Genomic DNA, 16,699 nt, shown 5'->3' on the forward strand with positions numbered 1-16,699 from the left:
GGCGGCGGTCATCCTCCTGTCCACTTTCTGGGGTATATATGTTGATTTAAACCTAGGAGTGTTAGTCAGCGCCAATCGCAGCCATGGCGGCGAGTGTGGAACACTCTTTTTTTTGCCTGTTGGCGTCACGTAGCACGTGATCTTTTTACGAGTTGGCAGCTGACCAATAATCCCTCGCATACTACCTGAAGGCATTAAGTCTGCCAGGACGAGACCCTCGCTATGAATGAAGGAAAGCAGATGATTTTTGAAGGGCTCGTTTACCTTTGTTAGACACAATATTAATGAGAACTAACAGACAATAACGCCAAGGAAAGTACAGGGGGTGTTATCTGTAGTATTTAGAATATAAATGTGAAGAAAGTAAAGTGGACGAAAGATGACTTGCCGCCGGCAGGGACCGAACCTGCGACCTTCGAATAACGCGTCCGATGCTCTACCACTGAGCTACGGCGGCGGTCATCCTCCCGTCCACTTTCTGGGGTATATATGTTGATTTAAACCTAGGAGTGTTAGTCAGCGCCAATCGCAGCCATGGCGGCGAGTGTGGAACACTCTTTTTTTGCCTGTTGGCGTCACGTAGCACGTGATCTTTTTACGAGTTGGCAGCTGACCAATAATCCCTCGCAGGTTCGGTCCCTGCCGGCGGCAAGTCATCTTTTCGTCCACTTCACTTTCTTGACATTTATATTCTAAATACTACAGATAACACCCCCTGTACTTTCCTTGGCGTTATTGTCTGTTAGGTCTCATTAATATTGTGTCTAACAAAGGTAAACGAGCCCTTGAAAAATCATCTGCTTTCCTTCATTCATAGCGAGGGTCTCGTCCTGGCAGACTTAATGCCTTCAGGTAGTATGCGAGGGTTTATTGGTCAGCTGCCAACTCGTAAAAAGATCACGTGCTACGTGACGCCAACAGGCAAAAAAAGAGTGTTCCACACTCGCCGCCATGGCTGCGATTGGCGCTGACTAACACTCGTAGGTTTAAATCAACATATATACCCCAGAAAGTGGACGGGAGGATGACCGCCGCCGTAGCTCAGTGGTAGAGCATCGGACGCGTTATTCGAAGGTCGCAGGTTCGGTCCCTGCCGGCGGCAAGTCATCTTTTCGGCCACTTTACTTTCTTCACATTTATATTTTAAATGCTACAGATAACACCCCCTGTACTTTCCTTGGCGTTATTGTCTGTTAGTTCTCATTAATATTTTGCCTAACAAATGTAAACGAGCCCTTGAAAAATCATCTGCTTTCCTTCATTCATAGCGAGGGTCTCGTCCTGGCAGACTTAATGCCTTCGGGTAGTATGCGAGGGATTATTGGTCAGCTGCCAACTCGTAAAAAGATCACGTGCTACGTGGCCGAACGGCAAAAAAAGAGTGTTCCACACTCGCCGCCATTGCTGCGATTGTCGCTGACTAACACTCCTAGGGTTAAATGAACATATATACCCCAGAAAGTGGACGGGAGGATGACCGCCGCCGTAGCTCAGCGGTAGAGCATCGGACGCGTTATTCGAAGGTCGCAGGTTCGGTCCCTGCCGGCGGCAAGTCATCTTTTCGTCCACTTTATTTTCTTCACATTTATATTCTAAATACTACAGATAACACCCCCTGTACTTTCCTTGGCGTTATTGTCTGTTAGTTCTCATTTATATTGTGTCTAACAAAGGTAAACGAGCCCTTGAAAAATCATCTGCTTTCCTTCATTCATAGCGAGGGTCTCGTCCTGGCAGACTTAATGCCTTCAGGTAGTATGCGAGGGATTATTGGTCAGCTGCCAACTCGTAAAAAGATCACGTGCTACGTGACGCCAACAGGCAAAGAAAGAGTGTTCCACACTCGCCGCCATGGCTGCGATTGGCGCTGACTAACACTCCTAGGTTTAAATCAACATATATACCCCAGAAAGTGGACGGGAGTATGACCGCCGCCGTAGCTCAGTGGTAGAGCATCGGACGCGTTATTCGAAGGTCGCAGGTTCGGTCCCTGCCGGTGGCAAGTCATCTTTTCGTCCACTTTACTTTCTTCACATTTATATCTAAATACTACAGATAACACCCCCTGTACTTTCCTTGGCGTTATTGTCTGTTAGTTCTCATTAATATTGTGTCTAACAAAGGTAAACGAGCCCTTGAAAAATCATCTGCCTTCCTTTATATATATATATATATATATATATATATATATATATATATATATATATATATATATATATATATATATATATATACACAGACGGGTTCACCAGACGAAACGTTAGTGAAAATATACAGTGCCAAACCAACGAAAGTCGTAGTTCCTTCTTCATTCCTTATTCTATCGGGGTCCGCGTGATTCTTTTCCCACTACTATATATATATATATATATATATATATATATATATATATATATATGTATGCAAGGAAGGGGCGACGAAACTTTCTTGAAAGCAGATTTACTTAACGTTTTCAGCTGGTGGACCAGCCTTCGTTACTCTGACGAAGGCTGGTCCACCAGCTAAAAACATTAAGTAAATCTGCTTTCAAAAAAGTTTCGTCGCCCCTTCCTTGCATATAATACGTCGGGTCCAGCGTGAATGACGTTCAAAGAATTCGGTATATATATATATATATATATATATATATATATATATATATATATATATATATATATATATATATATATATATATATATATATTGTCACGTGGTCGTGACGTCAGGTAAACGGCCCTTGAAGTGACTTGGCTACCTCGGCGGCACTGCCCTTGGGCAAGGCCTTTGTCTCGGCGTAGCGGGTGAGGTAGTCAGTTGCTACAACGATCCACTTGTTGCCGGAAGTCGACGTTGGGAACGGCCCCAGTAGGTCCATCCCGATTTGCTGGAATGACCGGTGAGGTGGTTCGATTGGCTGCAGAAGTCCCGCGGGCCTCGTCGGCGGTGTCTTCCGTCGCTGACAATCTCAGCAAGTCTTAACGTAGTGGGCGACGTCGGCAGCAAGGCGTGGCCAGTAGTATTTTTCCTGTATTCTGTCGAGCGTGCGGGCAACACCGAGGTGCCCAGCCGTCGGGCCGTCGTGTAGAGCCTGGAGGACCTCTGGTCGCAATGATGAGGGCACGACAAGAAGGTAGTCGGTTCGAAGTGCCGAAAAGCTCTTCTTCATGAGAACGCCGTTTCGTAAGAAAAACGACGGCAGTGCTCGCTTGAATACCTTCGGAACAACGGCGGTCTTGCACTCGAGGTACTCCATAAGGCCCCCCAGTTCCGCGTCGGCTCGTTGCCTTTCGGCGAAGTCGTCGGCACTTATAGTTCAGAGGAAGCAGTCGTCGTCGTCCTCTTGCGGCGGCGCGTCGACGGGGGCTCGGGACAGGCAGTCGGCGTCAGTGTTTTCGTCCGGACTCGTACACGACGGTAATGTCAAATTCTTGAAGCCTCAGACTCCATCGTGCGAGACGACCTGAAGGGTCCTTCAAGTTAGCTAGCCAACATAAGGCGTGATGGTCACTGACAACTTTGAAGGGCCTGCCATAGAGGTAGGGACGAAACTTTGACGTAGCCCAGATGATGGCAAGGCATTCCTTTTCTGTTGTGGAATAGTTAGCTTCTGCATTGGATAGTGACCGGCTAGCATAACTGATAACCCTTTCAAGCCCGTCAGTCTTTTGCACAAGGACGGCACCGAGTCCTACGCTGCTTGCGTCGGTGTGTATTTCCGTATCGGCGCAATCGTCGAAATGCGCAAGTATGGGTGGCGTCTGCAGGCGTCGTTTAAGTTCTTGAAATGCTTGCACCTGAATTCCACGTTAGCCTTCGTGAGAAGCGTCAGTGGTTCGGCGATCCGTGAAAAGTTTTTGACGAAGCGTCTGTAATAGGCGCATAAGCCGAGAAATCGGCGCACGGCCTTCTTGTCGGTGGGTGGCGCGAAGTCGGCGATGGCAGCTGTTTTCCGCGGGTCTGGGCGCACTCCAGACTTGCTGATCACATGACCCAGAAACAGGAGCTCGTCGTATGCGCATCGGCACTTTTCTGGCTTCAGGGTCAGTCCAGAGGTCTTGATTGCTGCGGCGGCGCGGCGTCTTGACGCGGCCGAGGAGGAGGGGCGTTGCGTCGGGCTGCAGCAGCATAGTTCATTGCTTGCAGCTGCGGCTGCGCTGCATAGGGGGCGCCCAGCGACTGCTGGATTTCCTCGCGGACCATGTCGGCGATCGAATCCACTTGAAGCTGCGCTGAAGGCAACAGCTTGCGCAGCTCCTCCCGCACTATCGCTCTGATGGTTTCCCGTAGGTCGTCGGTGCCTAGCGAGTGCGCTTCGGTGTAGCTTGTCGACAGGGTTGAGCGGTTGTACTGCTTCGTCCTAATCTCGAGGGATTTTTCAATTGTTGTAGCCTCTTTTAGGAATTCGGTGGCAGTTTTCGGTGGGTTCCGCACCAATCCTGCAAACAGGTCTTGTTTCACTCCCCGCATAAGGAAGCGCACCTTTTTTTCCTCAGGCATGGCAGCATCGGCCAGGCGGAAAAGTCGCGTCATCTCTTCCGTGTAGATAGTGACCGTCTCATTCGGTAGCTGTGCTCTTGTCTCCAGCAAAGCAGCGGCCTTTTCCTTGCGGACGATGCTCGCGAAGGTATTGAGGAACGTCGTCCGAAAGAGGTCCCAGGATTGAAGGCTCCATTCATGGTTTTCGAACCACGTCTTCGCGGCGTCTTCTAAGTAGAAGTAGACGTGGCGCAGCTTCTCTTCAGTGTCACAGTGGTTGAAGGCGGCGACTCGCTCGTACGTCTCCAGCCAGCTCTCCGGGTTTTCAAACGACGATCCACGGAAAGTTGGTGGCTCCCTTGGCTGCTGCATCACTACTGTTGTAGGCGGCAGGGGGTCTGTCATCGTCTCGGCGGTCGATGTGACGGTCTTCGGCTGCCTGGCGTTTTCGGGAAGGAGCCCGTACTCTGGTTGTAGTCCCTTCTGCCGGCGACTGGTTCGAGGATCCGGGTTGTCCTTAGAGTCGTCTTCTTCGCGGCTTGGGCTTGGGTCAGCGCTCCGCGGTGGCGTCCGGATCATGAAGCAGCACCTCCACCAGATGTCACGTGGTCGTGACGTCAACGAAGACAGCAGTCAGCACGTCCGATATGAAACTGTTTATTTGGCCGAACTTGTGGCCGGGAAACTGAAACTCAAACTACAGCAATACACTGATAGCGTCGAACAGAGCGTCGACCGTCGATCAACTGACCAGCGGCCAAGTGCGTCGGCTTTTATATAGGCGCTATCGAACTTTCCAGCGATATCGCTGGTGGCGGCGTTATCTCTCGATAAAGTTGGAACATTCGCGTGCGGCACGAAATCTTAACAAAACGATCTACTACAATCGAGAAGCTTCTCGAACACTACTTCACGGACAGCCTCGAGCGTTGATAACCGTCCTTGCTGGTCAAAAACCAAAAAGCATAAAATGAAACAAGAAGTGGGCGTGGCATTATATACCGGGTGTCCCAGCTATCTTTAGCCAAGGGTTAAAAAATATAATATTAGAGGCAGGCGAGTAAAATCAGTTGCAAATTGCTGAGAGCCACCTTGCGCGCTACAGACAATTTTTTGTTTTGTAATTAACTAATTTGTTAATTAGGACGATTTAACTAATTTGCTAAATATTGACTTTAGGCAAGAAATCCTGCTTGCAAAGTTCGAGAGCGTCCTCGAAAACCCCAACTGCATTATTTGCGATAAAGAAAGTCTCACGTATACCATTTTTCCAAGCTGCAAAGAAAGCCCGCGAAATACAAAAAGAACCACGTTACTAGCGCGCTCGCGCGCCGCGAGGATGCTGCCCTCAGCCGTGGTTTGAGCGAACGAAATCAGCTGCGGCCGCGACTCGGCGTCTCCGTTGCAGCGGTAGGCCGATAAAGGTGGTTTCGGCCCGCGCTCGCTACAACTTGCACCGTCACGCGCGCAGCTGGCTGGCAACGGGCCAAGAAACCACCGCCCACTTATAGGCCTACCGCTGCAACGGAGCCGGCGAGTCTCGGCCGCAGGTGATTTCGTTCGCTCAAACCTCGGCTGAGGGCAGCATTCTCGCGGCGCGCGAGCGCGCTAGTCACGTGGTTCTTTTTGTATTTCGCGGGCTTTCTTTGCAGCTTGGAAAAATGGTATACGTGATACTTTCTTTATCGCAAATAATGAAGTTGGGGTTTTTGAGGACGCTCTCGAACTTTGCAAGCAGGATTTCTTGCCGAAAGTCAATATTTAGCAAATTAGTTCAATCGTCCTAATTAACAAATTAGTTAATTACAAAACAAAAAATTGTCTGTAGCGCGCAAGGTGGCTTTCAGCAATTTGCAACTGATTTTACTCGCCTGCCTCTAATATTGTATTTTTTAACCCTTGGCTAAAGATAGCTGGGACACCAGGTATATATATGTACAGCACGGTCCACTGTTAAAGGGAGCACTCGAATAAGCAACTTCCATGGTCAAAAGTAAGAAGACGCCGACCAAAAAACTTAAAAAATAACAAAGACGTTTCGGGTACAGGGGGCCTTTTTCACAAAAAACATTTTTTTTGTGAACAAGGCATTTTTTTGTGAACAAGGCCCCCGTATTGGAACCGAAACGTTTTTGTTATTTTTTAAGTTTTTGGTTGGCGTTTACTTACTTTTGGCCAAGATTGTTCCTGACCAGACGAGTTTTCGTCGAACTCTTGATTTCATTGAGCAACTTCCATTTTGTTGGCCCCCTAACGGTTAGTGGATGCGGAAACATTGTTCGCGCACGTTACTGTTCTATCATAAGGGCTCGGGACTGTCAACCACCAGTAGTGTTATGCAAATCTAAGCCACTATGCTTTTGTAGGAGAGCGAAATCCGGACATACCCAAAACGCAAGTGTACGCTGTAACAGTGCACCCGTCTGTACGTCTACATAGAAACCCGTTGCGTGCTTGGAACGCATAGCGACTAGTTTTGATCCGTTGTTGGTTACAACCTAAAAAGTCCAAGCTCCGCACAAAGCCGTCGCTGTCCCACCCAGAGAGAATTTACATAGATGGGCAATCCAATCGCGTTTTCTTATTTCCGTGTAGTCAAGTATACATTTAACATAATTGAGGTGATTTTTCCATACCAGCACGAGTCCGTGTCTCCTGTTCTCGATTGAAAACTTGAACTTCAGGCCAAATTTTTGCAATTATTCTGGCATGACTGCTCAGTCAAACGTAATACTTGAGGTAGCTACGAAGAACTCTTAATTCTTAATATGCCTCGTACTTACACTTGTAGCGCAAATATAGTTCCTGTTGGAACGAAAACAATTTAGTACGACTCTCAGATGAATGGCAGACGCGCGGCTCCCCTAAACGGTGTAGCACGGTCTCAGGTACGTGCTAGGCTGCAAAAGGCCGCGATTTCATTATCGGGGTACCTCAGTGAACAAGGCCTCGAGATTTCGCCTGTGAAATCTGCGTTGGTCGCGTTTACGCGGAGGCCAATGACAGCATATGCCGTATTCATTAATGGGCAAAATGTTTGTTACGCCAGGACGCACAGACCCTTGCGCGTCATTAAGGATAGAGACCTTTCCTGGAGTCCCCATGTGGCTGATCTTAAGAAGCGCCTCACAGCCATCTCACATATCTTCAAATCCCTCGGAGAGAATACGTGGGGTACATGGGTGCACGCTATGTTGCATTATACCAGGCACCACTTCTCCTGCGATACAGTACACCGGTGCTGACGAACACTTGTAAAAGCAACATGCGTGCAATAGAAAATGCTCAGGGTCAGGCGCTCAGAGTTTGTCTCGGGCTGCCACGCTGCACGTCGACAGCGCCGACCATTGCCATAGCGAATGATCATCCTGTCAGCGTTCCCGTGACCTTGGAGGTGCTTGGAGCATACTATAGACACCTAGTTCGCGCCCCTGCCCACCACCTAGCCTTGCTTCCACCCGAACCGGCCCGATGCCTCCTTTGGCAAGAGGATTTTGACTTTTCCAGAGTACATTAAACAGACTACACGCCTCCTAAAAAACCCTTGACACCTCCTTGGTGCCTGAACCAGCCTAAACTTCGTCTGACAGTGCCAGGGATTCGATGATAGTGCCAGGGAAGAAGGCGGAGCTCTCGTAGCCAGCTTTAAAGCAGCTGTCTCTGCTGATCCCACACGAGGAATACGCAGACGACGTTAAACTTTACACGGACCCAGTCGAAAATCACAACAGAATAGTACGACAGAAATTCTGTTGTCTTTCGTATTTTGGGACGCTGTAGTCTATTGTCTGTCCTGTAGTGAATTGTCTGTCCCGTAGCGAATTGTCTGTCCTGTATTGAATTGTCTGTCCTGTAGTGAATTGTCTGTCCTGTAGTGAATTGTTTGTCCTGCAGTGAATTGTCTGTCCTGTAGTGAATTGTCTGTCCTGTAGTGAATTGTCTGTTCTATAGTCAATTGTCTGTCCTGTAGTCTATTGTCTGTCCTGTAGTCTATTGTCTGTCCTCTGGTATGTCGTGCAGTCCAGTTGTCTGTCGCGTGGTCCACTAATCTGTCGTGCTGTCCAGTTGCCTGTCACCTTATCCAGTTCTGTGTCACGTCATCCAGTTGTCTGTTGCATGGTCCAGTCGCATTTAGGGTGCTAGAGCCTTGTGGCCCTTAACTACTCCAAGATCATAACCTGTTCATGTAGTACGCAGTAATAAAATTCAGTTCCTCGGCAGGGCAAGCGGAAGCTTTGCAAGTTTGTCTTACTTTTTACTAATAAAAAATTTATTCCTTTGTGGTAGGCAATGCAAATATGAGCTTTTGAAATCAGACAAACCAGTCCAATCCTGATAAATTAACACTGCGTACTAAGAAATCTGGAGTGACAGCACTGCAGCTGACAACTAAGGGTAATTTACCAACAAACTTAATGATTTTGCAACAGACCCTTAATGCCTCAAGCTACACTGAGGTAGTCAATGGCCTTAGGATCAATAACTAAAAAACAGATGTTCTAAGTACTGTATTTGGACGTAATAGAGCAAAACAAATGAAAAGAAATTTCTTGCAGCTTCACTAGCAATAAGTTTATCTATGCAGGGCTGAGGGTAGCAACTGGATTTTAAAAATGCACACATCTGCACACTTTCCCATGCACATTTACATGGAACCTCTTAAGTGAAGTTGACACGTACTCATTTTTAAAACAAATTAGCACTTTAATAACTTCAAGGGCAATAAAATTAATGAAAATGTCCATGAAAACCTAGCTGTATTAATAGTGCAGGTTGGCACATTCTTGTGCAAGGTACCGTTGCGGGGACTGGTGTTTCTTCTGGAGGTCCTGCAGGGGACACTTTTTCGCCTCGAGGTAAAGGTGTCTGCGAATATAAGAAGCAAGCACAAGTCTTATCTTCGACGAAAAAAAAAATATGCACATAAAAGGTACATCATACCAATTGAGTGGGAGGGCACGGGTGTCAAATAATCCCAAATTATATTGCAGGTAACAACCCCTCATTTCCCCACCACTGCAGTCTGTCCTTGCTCGGTGGCATTCTCAACAAACATTAAAATGTAAACCAGGAAATTATATAGGTCACTCACAACACACAAGAGCAGCACATTATTAATGTCCCAAGGGGCATTTTGTCTGCTTCAAGGTGTCTCAGCACAGAAAGTGCATAGGCTATTGCATTTTGGTGCTGTCAGCTGAAATGCAGAAGTACACTGCAGTGCATGGTTTGATCAGTGAAAAGGTTCAATTATATGCATGAACTTAAGAAACAGGTATGTATACATCGATTATTGGCGAAGCACACTACAGACCTAGAAATCAAAAAGATGCTAGGCTTTCTACAGTTGGTGCTATGCACTCTGGAATGCCTAACCAGGATTGGTGAGCCCAATGACCCCCGATGACCCATAGATGCCAACCATATGCACTGTTAAATGAAAATGCTACAGCCATAAAAGCCAAACATTACCAAAAAGCTGCGGCAGATGCGTATTACAGCAGTGTAACAATATTCTTGCTGAATTGACAAACACTGTAGACCTACCACTTAATGCATTAGCATTCACCATTGCAAACTTCGAGGCAGCAAAAGCCTTGCTAATGTTTGCAAGTATCGCTATAAAACAAGAAAGTAGACTTGGATGCACAACCACGCAACCGAGCACCCAACGAACACCAGATGATGGCAAACCATATGTTGTCGGTTTCATTGAGTTGTGGTTAAGCACTTTTTTTTAAATTGTTGGTGTTTGTTAGGTGAAATATTGTCTGTAACTATTGCACCAGCACAAGATAAATGTAAAGGCACATTTACTGTGCACACTCTGCTGAACATCTGTCCGTTTTTGTCCTTAGCAGTGATTTGAATGTTGCTGAGGTGGGCAAAACATACATTGCTGGGAAATCTCTCAACAATACAATACTACACTGAACGCCTTAAAGGGCCCCTAAACCACCCTCCGATATCTTTTCAAACGTTTCAAGTAAACACGCGCATCGTGTGCAGAATGCCGTCATGATCAACGATGCCACACATGGCAGCGCTACAAGCTGCGGGTGCACCACAAATTCCCAAGAAACAATTTCTTCACCTCTCCGGGCCCTTCCGGTTTGCCTAGTGACGTGTGTGACGTCGTGTGTTCAATCTGTGATGCGCTATGCAGGCAATGCTGTGATTGGTCGAACAAGAACCTACGACTTCCGGTTAGTCTGCAAGCAGCTGCCCGTGCTTTGCTGTTCCTTCCGTCGTGTTGCCGGCATGCGCGCGCTTGCGAATCGGCAACTGCAGCCAGTAATGCAACTGCCAAATCGCTAGCGTACAGGCACAGTCACGCCTAGCGGGCTGATAAGCTGTGCGGACTGAATCCGACAGTGTTTTGCGATGGCTTTCACGCATTGGTGTGCGGCGCTTGGCTGGAAAAGCGCCGACTGGAAAAATGAAAAGATGCGACACGTGTTACCTCGTGATGTCACCTTGCGAAATGCCTGGCTTGAGCGCATCGGAGTTACAGCACAATCAAAGCGCAACAGTGTTGTACGTGTTTGTGGGCGCCACTTCGCTGCTGAAGACTACCATTACGACCCACGCCTGCTGCAGGAGTTTGGCTCCGGTTTTCTACAACGTTGGCGATCCCTTGAAGGCGTGCGCGCGCAACACAGGGTCCATACCGGCATGATTCGTAGGAGCACGGGCCGGCACGGCAACAACAGCAGTTAGCCGAGAAGCACGGAGCTGACGGAGTCGCGGTCGCGGCAACGGACTGGAAGTGCATGCTGTTTTGAAGAGTGCGTCAGCTATGATGGTATGTCAAGTGAGACTGGAAGGGGCGTTCGGCGAGGAGGGCAAAGCGGCTTTGGGAGAGGAGACCAGCCGACGAGCGGAGGGTAGCGAAGGAAAGAGCGAAAGGATCGGTAGCCGCGTTTCGGTCATCAAACACGTCTAACTCTGCTACTACAGCATCGTTTAGAAAAATTTTTACGGCTACGTGTTCGTTGTAGACTCGTGCACAACTTCCCCACCACAACTAAATTTGGACGTCTGGGTGGTTTAGGGGCCCTTCAGATCTCGGCTATTCGCTAGAAAAGCAATGGCACTTTCTTATTCGCTCCCTTTAGGATCCACTACTCTCCTCACAATGTGCTTTGTGGTGAAGCAATGCGGCAATTCTGCGTCTATTACGACAATTTTTTTAAAACTCAACAAAGTCTATAAACACAATAGAACTACATCACATGGCTGGACAGTCGGCAGTAAGTGTGTCAAAAAAGTATAGAGGCTGACGACACAGTAGTTTTGAAGACAAAGAAGCGGAGACATACAAAAATGTGTGGAATAATTGATGGTGTTTAACATCCCAAAACCCCAATATGATTATGAGAGATGCCGTAGTGGAGGGCTCCGGAAATTTTGACCACCTGAGCGTTCTTCAACGTGCACCTAAATCTAAGTACACGGGCCTCAAAAATGTGTGGAATGACTCATGTTCAGGCACATGCAGATTGGTGAAGCCATCCAAGTAAAAATGCATGCTTGCACTCATTTGAAAGGGTATAACCAGCAAGATTCATTTGTGATAGTTTAATCGAAGTGATTTGTTTTAGGCAAGATAAGCTAGTTTTATAATGCGTGTCCACCGTGTCCCTGGACGCTGGACCATAAGTCCACTTCACTGTGCCGCACACTTCTTTGGGACCATGGAAAGAGGCGGCAGCCACTTGGGTGCTAAGATCTTATGCTGCTTTGTGTTTTTCACGTTTTTACATGCTTCGGCTTTTTGAAGTGCCGCCAACAAAGTTTCAGATGGTTCACTTTGAAATATATAATTATATAATATAAGTACCTAAACACTGGTGATACACTTCTATTTTTATACGCAGCTCGCTTAATTGTGACTTTCGCAATTGTGCATCACTGTCGACTGCTGCTTAGGTATCTCACGCTCTGTTCTTCGGCAGTGATGAATTGTTTTGGGGATCGCATCCCCAACTGAGCATCAACACGCAGCATCCATGGGTTATCTTTAGGCCACATCCCTTGGAACCATGTAGCAAGCATTGAGAATGACGAGTATACTGTGTCTTTGTCATACTTTACCCGGATAGCCTGTATAATTAATGGAGAGAAAGTGGTGAATATCTCAAAGGATGACGCCACCCTACGATTACTGTGATAAAGGCATCGCATGCAGCGTGGATGGTGAGAGTGCACATGGGGAATAATGTTTGACTGTGTAGCTTTAAGAAGGTTCTAGCTTGAAACGGTGGCAAGAAGACGATAGTATTGTTTATCGAGGATGGCCGAGTTGATGGAAGAAAGATGTCGAAGTGGGCGTGCCGCTGCTTTGTAAGCTGAAGCTTCCATCTGCGTAGCTAATCATTACTTATTCTAAAGTGCTTTAATTTCTTGGTTTACGAATTATGTCTCATGCCTTCTTTCTCAAGGGATGTGCATGTTTTCGCATCAGAAACATGAGGAGAAGCGTTATCGAAGACAACTTCATTTTGCTTGGCAGTTCTAAATCACTATTCTAATCACTAAAAAACAAGCACATTTCTTGAAGACGGAGGCATATGATAACTTCCTAGTCAATTAGTAAACCAACAAATGAAAGTGCTTCAAAATTATTGAGCCTTAAATTCACAGGTGGAAGCCTCAGATGCAGAAGCACAAGCAACCTCGCTTCAACGTCTTTCTTTCACCATGTCGGCCACCCTCGGAGGAGCAGTAATATTGTCTCCTTGCCTTCATTTCAAGCTAGAACCTTTTTAAAAGGCATGCAATCAATGAGATACCCCCACATGCTCTCTCACCATCCACGCTTCATGTGATGCCTTGAGCAAAGTACTGCAAAGCAGCACTGTCGTTTTAGATTTTTGATGCTTTCACTTTTCGTTGTACAGGCTCTTCATGTAAATTATGACAAGGAAGCGGTACACTCACCATTCACAATGCTTATGCCGCATGCATCTAAGAAACGCGGCTGAAATACGACCCACGGATGTCGTGCGCTCAGTAGGGAATGGAATTTCTGCGACAAAGTTCAACTCGGCTGAAGAGACGAACATAAGATACCGAAGCAGCAGTCAGTTCCAAGGCACAATTGGTGTGAATCACATTTAAATGAGGTGCAAATAAAAAGAAAACGAAGAAAACACCAACGAAGCGCTTTTCGTTGGTGTTTCCATGCTCTTTGCAATCGTCTCCTTGCCGAACCTGCTTCAGTAGCCTTTCGGCGACAGCAGAGAGCAATGTATTAGGGTAATCGGCCTTTTCGAGCTGGCCTACTTGCGCGTCAAAACTACGCTTCAAGGCATCGGGGCAGGACTTTTTCAGAGCACCACCCAGGCATAAGTTAATCGGAGGCAATTGTAAAATGAAAATTAAGCAACTGCCGCAAGAATTGACACTGCGTGAAAGCCTCTCAACACAAAACAGGATAAGAAAAACTTAGCAGGAAAGGAAAATTTATTCACTATGACCATTACCTCAAAATGACACAAAACAAAGGTACTGAGCTAGTCACAACGTTGCAGAAGCAGTGCGATACTCCCTCATAGTGCAAACAAATGCAACTATAGCTGGTGCATTCATTTCAAGAGGCAAAGGAATTGATCAATTCTGGCATAATCTCGTTAGGCGTTTAACCTGCACTTCAAGGTCACTGTCCTAGTAACGAACTTGATCTAGGAAGGTGCAAAAGCCTACAACCGTGCCAGAGGCTGACATGCAGCATCGAAATCATGCCTTCAAGACAGGCCTTATCATTGCAATCAATTAGCTTTCACTTTACATAATCATGGCGTGAATGAGTGAAACCCTCACATGTGCAATGGTAAAAACGTGACGGTATGATACAATTATCAGCATAGTCTCAGAAATGTAAATAAACAAAGTGCACGCAACAGGCTGTTCGTACTGCTTCAGTGAAGTGACCAGCGGGTTGTAGCGCGCGGAGCCGAACGCTCGTTGGGTGTGTATCATAGCAGAATTGTTGCACAACTTATCTGCTCCTCTAAAAAAAGAAAAAAGAAAGATACGAGAACATGCTGCTGTCGATCATTAGAAGACTAAAAAATGCGGGGTTAATTGCGAAAGCATCTCGCAATGCTGCTGAATGATGCTTACGAACTCGGATATCTCTTCAGCACACCATTTTACTTTATTTTCATTATGCGTATCGCCAAGGCTCACTCCACTCGGAACGAAAACGCACAATGAAGCTTTCCGTTACATTAAAGAAGAAAGCATACAGGCGTAGCTCACTTTTTCGTGATCCCGGTCCCAGTTGAGCATCGCCGAGTTTCCGCTGCACACGTCGGTTGTTGTTCGACTCACGCCTCCTCCATCCCTTCCTCAGTTTCTGCAGTCGGCGGACAATTTTGTCTTAACGGGGTGCTTACAAACAAGTGAAGTAATGCTGCAATACTCACGGCTCATGTGCAGTAAGTGGGTGCTGCCGTTTTCCTCGCCAGCCCGCAAGACTTCGTAGAGTTCTTTGTCAAAATCGTCGATATCCAGCGGGCGGAAACGACGAAGCGCACAAGAGAATTCAGTGCTGCACACGATGAGGAAAACATTTCTGAACTTAACACTGCACAATGGATCTTGCTGAGCGTCGAGATCATCGAAAACACGCCGATCACGTTGCTGCGTGAAGAAACACAAAAGTGTGGAGCCATTTTTTTTTTCTCCATGGGGCGCGGGAAAAAAAAAAAGGAAGAAGCGCAGCGCTACCTACCGCTTGTTAAAAGTAACAGCCGCAAACATGACAAATTGATTTTAATGTTGTTGTTTAAATCATCATTATACTGTTAACTTTTCACCAACAGGAGCGAATAGCACGAGTGGTGTGTAATTTATAGGCACAAGTAACCGATGTAATTATAAAACTAGGTGAGGAGGCCCGTCACCGCCGTCACTTTAAGGACAGCACTATGTTGACGGGGCAACAGCTGTTCGTAGTCGTTGCATACGCGATTGTACGATGATTGTTACAGCTGTCTTCGTACGGTACGCCGTTGTTCTGTTTGTGCAGCATAATCCCCGTGCTTAGCCCGAAGTTCCGAAAGAATGGTGGCTGTGTATGTTGCGCGTAATTCCCCAAGAGCACCACCTGCTACCACCTGCATTCCTAAATCGAACGCAGCAGCAAGCATCAAACCAAAATGCAACGTCTGCGAAGCCGCAAATGTCATGCGTGTTTGTGTTGTGTTCGTGCAGCACGATCCTCGTGCTTAGCCCGAAGTTATGAATGAATGGAGCGTGCGCGCCCGTGCGTGCGTGTGTGTGTGTATTTCCCGTGAGCATCACACGAAAAGCGCACGTCTGAGAAGCCGCAAATGTGATTCGTGTTTGTGTGTGTGTATACAGAAAGTGCAAATGTGGATTAGGATTTGCTTTTGTGATATTCAGCCATAGCGGTGGCCTGGCTCGTCCATCGTGAAATGTCTGGTGTGAATGTGTGTTGATGTTCACTGTGAATATCTTTTAGAATGCAGCGCTTAAAGAACACAAACACAAGGGGCGAGAACGAGCACGGGCGCTGTCCTCGTTCCCAGTGCCCGTCCTCGTTCTCGCCCCGTGTGTTTGTGTCTTTAGCGCTGCATTCTAATGATTCCGTGCCAACGAGCTCGCCTCAACACCCTCTTAAGTGAATATCTTGTAGAGCTCAGTGTTTTCGGTGTTTATTTTTCTTAAAAAACGGCGGGTGTTTATCGGAGTTTATATTTTTGACGGAAGTTTGGCGTTTAACAGAGTTTATTTCTCGTAAATCTCCAATTCTCCGATATTCGGAGATTTGTATTATTCTCGAAACCTCAAAATCTTAAATCTATTCATATCTGAATACTAAAACATCAAAACACATGAAGGACATCTTTTTTTCTAGAAGGTTTGAATGCACACAAACATATACGCACAAGCGAAATACTTGAACAAAAAATACCTGTATTTGTGCGTATAACAACCTTATGCTTAAAGCTTATTGTAAAACACGCAAGCATACTTTGCGAGGTTGCTGTCAGTGATCGAAGCGCGCTCCTTTCATTTGATGACTCTGAGCTTTAAAAATGCCCTTTCAACGTTAGCACTAGAAACAGGAAGCGCCAGAAGACACAACGCACAGCGGGAAAGCACTGGCCACTGGAAATTGTGAAGTCTCCAAAACGACAGGGGTTCAACAATGTTACATATTTCATAGCACTGATAGTTCGCAAAATCACTCAGGAGCTGGCTCATGTCG

The 16,699-nt window shown here is 46.7% G+C and overlaps 1 long non-coding RNA gene across 1 annotated transcript; it reads right to left on the reverse strand.

The window, feature by feature from the left end:
• Nucleotides 1-9,195: 9,195 nt before the first annotated feature.
• LOC119404403 (uncharacterized) lies at nt 9,196-15,146 on the reverse strand. Its single transcript, XR_005186282.2, has 3 exons — nt 14,889-15,146; nt 14,722-14,818; nt 9,196-9,321 (listed from the first exon to the last, which is right to left on the reverse strand). It is a non-coding gene; the product is annotated as an uncharacterized LOC119404403 (long non-coding RNA).
• Between the last annotated feature and the right edge of the window lie 1,553 nt (nt 15,147-16,699).

Source organism: Rhipicephalus sanguineus, chromosome 9, assembly GCF_013339695.2.
Source record: "Rhipicephalus sanguineus isolate Rsan-2018 chromosome 9, BIME_Rsan_1.4, whole genome shotgun sequence".
NCBI lineage: Eukaryota > Metazoa > Arthropoda > Arachnida > Ixodida > Ixodidae > Rhipicephalus > Rhipicephalus sanguineus.